Here is a 7302-nt window from a genome sequence, read left to right as displayed (position 1 = left end):
GAAGGGAATGAAATTAATGTGAGAAAAGAAGGAGTCTTTCTTATAATTGAAATATCCATTATACAGAGATACATATTCTCGACTCTCCATGATATCAATTAGTTGACATTTTCACTGTGTTCACTTATCTCTAAGCTTTAAGAACCTATTTGGTAATCCCAGTGGGGGGTTAATGCTCATTAAAAAATTTAGTGACAGTAACCACAATTGAGACAGTACTTAATACTAATAAACTTTTTATATAGAACTGATATAAAGGCAGAGAAATACTTAGGCTTTTAATTGCATCAATTTCTACTTTTACAAGGCTCTCCTGTGATTGTGATTCACAGCAACTGGAGGAAGTTAATTCCACTGTGCTGAGAGAAACATGAGTGAAAATTCTGGTGTGGACTAAGGGCATCCTTGGCTTTTATTTTTGCTTTCAGAAAGCAGTAAGAAACTGGACTCCAGGGAACAGGGTTCAATAAACTCATCTACTCAGTTGGGTCCAGATGTTCCATAATGTTGGTAATTTCCTCAATAGGCTCCCAACAGGGATCAATGAAAGGAGCAGTTTCGCTACTAAAGAATCATACTTCTGTCTAGAGGAAGTCAAGGAATGGCTGGTGCATTTGGTTCAGTACTGAAGCTGAGGTTGAGGAAGATATCCAAGAAAAGAGGAATTAACAATGGCTCTTATCCAAAATATGCTCAAGTATACAAGGACATTTGCTAAAACATGTTTATAGCAGCTCTATTGATAATAGCCAGAAGCTGGAAATAACGTAGGTGTCCATCAATGGAGGAATGGATACAGAAAATGTGTTACATTTATACAATGGACTACTGCTCAGCAATTAAAAACAAGGAAATCATGAAATTTGCAGGTAAATTGTGGGAACTAGAAAAGATCATCCCGAGTGAAGTAACCCAGAAGCAGAAAGACACACATGGTACATACTGACTCATAAGTGGATATTAACTACATAATATAAGATAAACATACTAAAATCTATACCCTGAATGAAGGTAAACAACAAGAAAGACCCTAGGGAAGATGCTCAATCCTCATTCAGAAGGACAAACACGATATTCATTAGAAGCAGGAGAAGACTGAGAAAGGACAGGAGCCTTTCACAGACAACTTCTGAAAGACTCTACTGATCGAGGTACCATAGCAGAGGCTGATACTCATAGCCAAACTTTGGGCAGGGTGCAGGGAGTCTTACGAAAGAAGGGGGAGATAGAAAGGCGTGGAAGGGACAGGAGCTCCAAAAGGAGATCAACAGAGTCTTAAAAACTGAGCCCTGGATGCCCTAAAGAAAATAATACCCCAACCAATGACTATTTATGGAGAGGACCTAAAATCCTGGCCCAGATGTAGCCCATAGACTCAGTCTCCATGTGGGGTTCCTAGTAATGAGAACAGAGGTTATCTCTGACATGAACTCAATGGATGACTCTACTGAGTGCACCCTTGCCAGGCCAAAGAGAAAGAGAATGCAGGAATGCAGTCAGTCCTGATGTGACCTGATAGACTAGAGTCAGCTACAAGAGGAGGAGGACCTCCCTTATTAGTGGTCTGAGGGAGGGGCATGGGAGGAGAAGAGGGACTGAGAGTGGAATTGGGAGTGGATGAGGAAAGGTGCTACAGCTGGGATACAAAGTGAATAAACTGTTATTAAAAATAAATAAATAAATTTTGAAAAAGAAGAGAAGGAAGACCTTCTCTATCAGTAGACTAGGGGAGGAATATAGGACAAGAAGAAGAATGGAGGGTAGGATTGGGAAGGGACTAGGGAGAGGCCACAGTCAGTATACAAATTGAATAAATTGTAATAAATGAGCATATGTTTAAAAATTTTTTAAAAAGAACAGAGGCAAATAGTCCTGAGGAACTGGACTGGGATGAGGACAGGGGCTGGTCTTGTGAATGGTTTGCTCTTGCTTATATCAGAGTAGCTCAGGATCTTTGCAGGCATAGTTCTCAGTTTACTGGTAGAACAACAACAACAATAAAACTAATGCTACTTCCCCACAAAAAACTAAATAAGTGAAATATTTGCATGTTCTTGAGATAATAATGTATTTCTAAATCAAGCACAGAAAAAGATGGAACCTCTTACATACTATAGCAAGCCAGTCTTCCTAGACATGAGTAATGCTCATATTTTTACTACTTTAAAATTGTTTCTTGTTTCTAAAAAGGATTGGTTTAGTGAAATTGTTTCTGGTTTATGTGCTGGGTGGTTTTATGTCCACTTGACACAAACTAAAGTCATCTAAGAAGAAGACACTGCACCCAGAGACCTAGGACAGAACCAACCAACCAACCAAACAAACAAACAAAGTAAATGAAATTATTCCTACTAATATTCTGCTATATTTGTAGAAAGGCTCTTTCTAGCAGCTGAAGGAAATAGATGCAGAAACCTGAAGCAAATATCAGGCTGAACTAGGTGTATCTGCCCAAAGAATGGGGGGAAGCATTGTATGAGCCAGATAGGTCATGGACACAACAACAACAACAACAAACTCATAGAATCAACAAACCTGGACTCTAAGGAACTCACTGTGATCAAACCAACAATCAGGGAGCCTGCATGGGTCTAATCTAGACCCTCTGTATAGGTTATAGTTGTGTAACTTGGTGTGGGAATCCTAACAATGGTGAAAGGGCTGTTTCTGATGCTAATGCCTGTGTTGGAGACCCTTTTCCTCCTACTGGGTTGTATGGTCTAGCCTTAATAAGAAGAAAAGTGCCTTAGAATTATTGCAACTTGATGTGCCAGGTTTGTTTGAAAGACCTGCAGTTTTCTGAAAGAAAAACAAAGTACTGGATGGGAGGTAGAGCAGGTAGGAGAGTGAGGGAGGGGAAACTGTGGTCAGGATATAATGTATGGGAGAAAAAAATTAATAAAAAAAAACAAGGAAAATATGCCTCCATAAGATCAGGCTTTAGGCAAGGTTGCAAGGCATTTTCATAATTAGTGATGGATAGGGGTAGCACCCAACCCATTGTGAATGCTGCCATCCTTTGGCTAATGGCCCTTGGTTCTATAAGAATGGAGGCTGAGAGGAATGTATAATCTTTTGTGTTTGGGTAAAATATTCAGTATATATCTGTTAGGTCCATTTGATTCATGATATCTGTTAGTTTAATTATTTCTCTTTTTAGTTTCTGTCTTGATGATCTGTCCATTGGTGAGAGTGGGGTGTTAAAGTTTCCTACTATTAATGTGTGGGGATTAATGTGTGATTTAAACTTTAGTAATGTTTCTTTTACAAACATCAGTGCCCTGCATTTGGGGGATAAATGTCCAGAATTGAGTCATCATGTTGGTGGATTTTTCATTTGACGAATATGAACTGTACTTCCTCATCTTATTTGCTTAATTTAGGTTGAAATATATTTTATTATAAACTAGAATGACTACTCCAGCTTGATTCTAGGGTATGTTTGCTTGAAAATTATTTTTCAGCCCTTTACTGTGAGGTAATGTCTATTCTTACTGCTGACGTGTATTTCTTGTATACAACAGATTGATGGATCCTGTTTTTGCATCCATTCTGTTAGCCTGTGTCTTTTTATTGGGGAGCTTAGGCCATTGTTGTTGAGAAATGTTAATGAGCAGTGGTTATTAATTACTGTTATTTTGATGTTCCTGGTGGCAGAATTTGTGTGTGTGCTTCATTTGCGTTTTGTTGAAAACATTGTTTCCAATGTTTTCCTGGGTGTGGGTCCTAGTAAGAGGAAAAGTGGCTGTCTCTGACATGGACTCTGTTACCTGCTCTTTGATCACTTTCTTCTGGCAGGGCAGCTTTTTCACACACAGAGTAAGAGGGTGCAGCCAGTCCTGATGACACCTGATAGGCTGGGGGTCAGTTTTTAGGGCAGGAGGTCTCCCTCTTTCTAAGGACTAGGGGAGGAAAATAGGGCAGATGAGGGAAGTTGGGTTGAATGTGGAGGAGACAAGGGCTACTATCAGGATATAAATTGAGTAAATTAAAAATAATAAATCACAAACAAAGAAAGAAAAAAATGCAAGCTGAGCAAGACAAGAGGAATAAGCCAGTGAGCAACACTCCTCCATAACTTCTGCATCACTTCCTATCTTCAGGATCCTGCCCTGTTTGAGTTCCAGTCCTGACTTGCTTCAGTGACAGTGTGGAAGTGTAAGCCAAATACACCATCCTTACCTAGTTTGGGTTTTGGTCATGATGGTTCATCATAGTAATAGTAACTAATCAAGTCAGCTTATCGCATCTTTAAGTTAAACACGTACATCTTATTTATTTCCTACGTAACAATCTCACTTAAAGTCTGTCACAGTTTCTATGCTGTGATTTCATCCTTGTTACATGAAGTTCACTTCCAATAATCCTTATGTGTTACTGACACTAAGCATTTACCACAGCATTTCTGCACATGTTATGTTATGACCTTTAGCATACTGACTTCAGTCCTTATGCACATGACTGTCTGGCCAGCAGAGGAGGATTTAAGCACTTCACACCAACCTAGCAACTCTGGAAGCCACGAGATCCAGAGGAATAAACATAATTATGTGAATATTGATAAGTAAATGCCTTTATCAATTATGCTGTATGTTCCTTAGCCAGAAAGAGGAGTTACAGCTTTGATAACAAATAGAACTTTGGGAATCTACCCTCACCATAGTTTTTAGGCCAGGAGGTGAGTTTGGGGAGTAACATAATAAAATCATTGTTGCCAAGTTATAGTAGCCAATATAAACTGCACCCATACTCTGTTCAGGGAATCTCCCTCAGGCAGTTCCAAACTCCACATCTTGTCTCAATTGCTGTGAATGAAAGAGAACTCTCTTTTCAACTTAAGAATAAATGAAGCAAAACAATAAACTTTAAAATGAAAAACTACTCAACACTTGAAATAGTAAGTTATTTCTGTTTTGGTGTGTTAGAAAGTTGTCTTTTTTTCATTGTGTAACCTTGATTTTATTGAGTAAGTTCATGGACCATGGTCATTCAGTGTTAATCTGAAAGGTCAGCATTCCCAGGTTCTCTCTCTCTCTCTCTCTCTCTCTCTCTCTCTCTCTCTCTCTCCTCTTCTTTTCTCTCCCTCCCTTAGCCTTTTTAATTTTTTTATTAATTACACTTTGTATTCTCCTGTAGCTCCCCCCTCCTCTCCTCCCAGTCCCACCCTCCCCTGTCCCAACCTGTGTCCCTCTCCCAGTGCACATATAAGGGAGGTCCCCCTCCCCTTTCCTCTGATCCTAGTCTATCAACATGCAAATATCTGAATCTGTCTGTTTCTCAAAACTTTAGCATCACCTTCATCTTGGAGAGTCATGAAGGGGTTTGTCAGCTTAGTAATGGTGATTTGAGAATATGTATATTTTTTAATAATTTACTTTTGTTTATGTGCATTGGTGTTTTTGCCTGTATGTATGTGTGTGAGAGAGTGGTTGGATCCCCTGGAACTGAAGTTGCAGACAGGTCTGAGCTGCCCTGATGGTTCTGGGAATAGAACCTGGGTCCTCTGAAAAAGAATCTAGTGCTCTTAACCACGAAGCCATCTTTCCAAGTCCCCAGATTATATTTCTTACTTGCCAATGCCTCCCTGTGCATTTGTCTGTATCAGACACATTTTGCTAATAATAGCTACTCCTCTCTTCTCTGATTTTTTCTACCCACCTATTAGCTTACCTACCTATGATCTATTTTACTCCAGCTGCCTCCCAGTTACATTTATTTTTTTTTAAATTATCAAGACAACTTAACTAGAATGTTTATACCAGCATTTTTCAGATTCCTTAGGCCAGGCATCTCATGAAACAATCCAAATTAAAAATACTTTCTAATCAAATATAGTTGAATGACTTCACTAGTTTTCAAGAATCAGAATCAGCTTCAAGAGATTAACATGTCTGTTTTCTTTTTCTTTTTTAAATGTACTTTACATCTCAAGGGTGGCCCCACCCTCCTCCCCTTTCCCACTCCCCTCTTCTTCTTTCCCTTCTCCCTTTCCCCCCAGAAAAGAGGCCTCCCCAATATCAACTTTCCCCAGCACATACAGGCACATCAGGATTGAGCATGTCTTCATCCCCTAAGGCAAGGCAAGACAGCCCTGCCAAGGGGAAGTAATTTAAAAGCAGTCAAGAGCATCCATGTTGGAAACATCCCCTCTCCCCGACTCACCAGACTCCCTATAAGAACATTTCTGGAAATTCTTGGAAAGTAATTCAAAACAAAACTGTCAGTCTTACTAAGCAGATCATCTCCCTATGTACTTACATTTAAATGTATTCATAACTACCCTACCTTTTCAATATCACTCACTCATGCTAATAATTTATGTATTATTATATATTCATGAATATCATATGTTCATTATTCTATTTGAGAAACACTATATACTTTACCTCGGTTGAGATTAAGTATCCCCTTAAGATCATAAGAGACTTATGTTTTAAAGGTTTTGTTTGGGGCTGAATTAGTGTCAGTTTTCACAAAGCTCATTTATGGTAACACTTTACCTACCATCACCATATATATAAAGATTGTAGTGAAACACTAGTTTCTACTTGGGTCCTTAATGGACAACCCTCTTGGATACTGGCAAAATATACACTAGGCCTGTGATCTCTTTGACATTCCTGAAGAGGACCAATTAGAGCTGGATTCAAGCTGAGGCTTCTTTCCTAGCAAACTCTTCAGTGTGAATGATATCCAATACAGACTGGAGAGTGGCAACTTAATCATCAAATTCTCTGGAGAAAATGCAACAACGTTAATGCAAGTTGGCAGGTAATTATCATTTTCCAATAGAATTTTCATGCAGTTACACGATCATCTCTTACTTTTGATAAATATCTGATGTATTCTCCCTATGAAGGTAGGTAAAACTTCTAGTTTTATTTCTCTTAGCAGTTTTATCAGCTCTTTTTTTAATCTCATATATTGTAGCACTCTGTCCTTGGATGAAACAATGTTTGAAATTTTTTATGTCTTCCTGTACTGTACTCACCATTATTCCAAATAGTTTTTCTTGCTCTAAAGTCTGTAATCAAGTTAGGGACTTTTCCCAATTTCTTTTGATTAGCTGTTATATTGATCTCATTTTCCATTTCCATATTTTAGTCTATGCATCTTCATACTTAAAATGTTTTTTGGACAACAAATAATGGATCTGAATTTTAACCCACTTTGAGATTGTCTCTCTTTTAATGGTGTTTCTACACCACTGATTCTTCAGTTATCATTGATATACTTAAATTAATTTCTACCAAATCATTTGTTATTTCTATTTGATGCTTTTAATCCTCATTCCTACTTTTG

The sequence above is a fragment of the Meriones unguiculatus genome, chromosome 10 (genome assembly GCF_030254825.1).
Source record: "Meriones unguiculatus strain TT.TT164.6M chromosome 10, Bangor_MerUng_6.1, whole genome shotgun sequence".
NCBI classification, from domain to species: Eukaryota; Metazoa; Chordata; class Mammalia; order Rodentia; family Muridae; genus Meriones; species Meriones unguiculatus.
The sequence above is the reverse complement of the archived record's forward strand: the minus strand, read 5'-3'. Positions refer to the sequence as shown.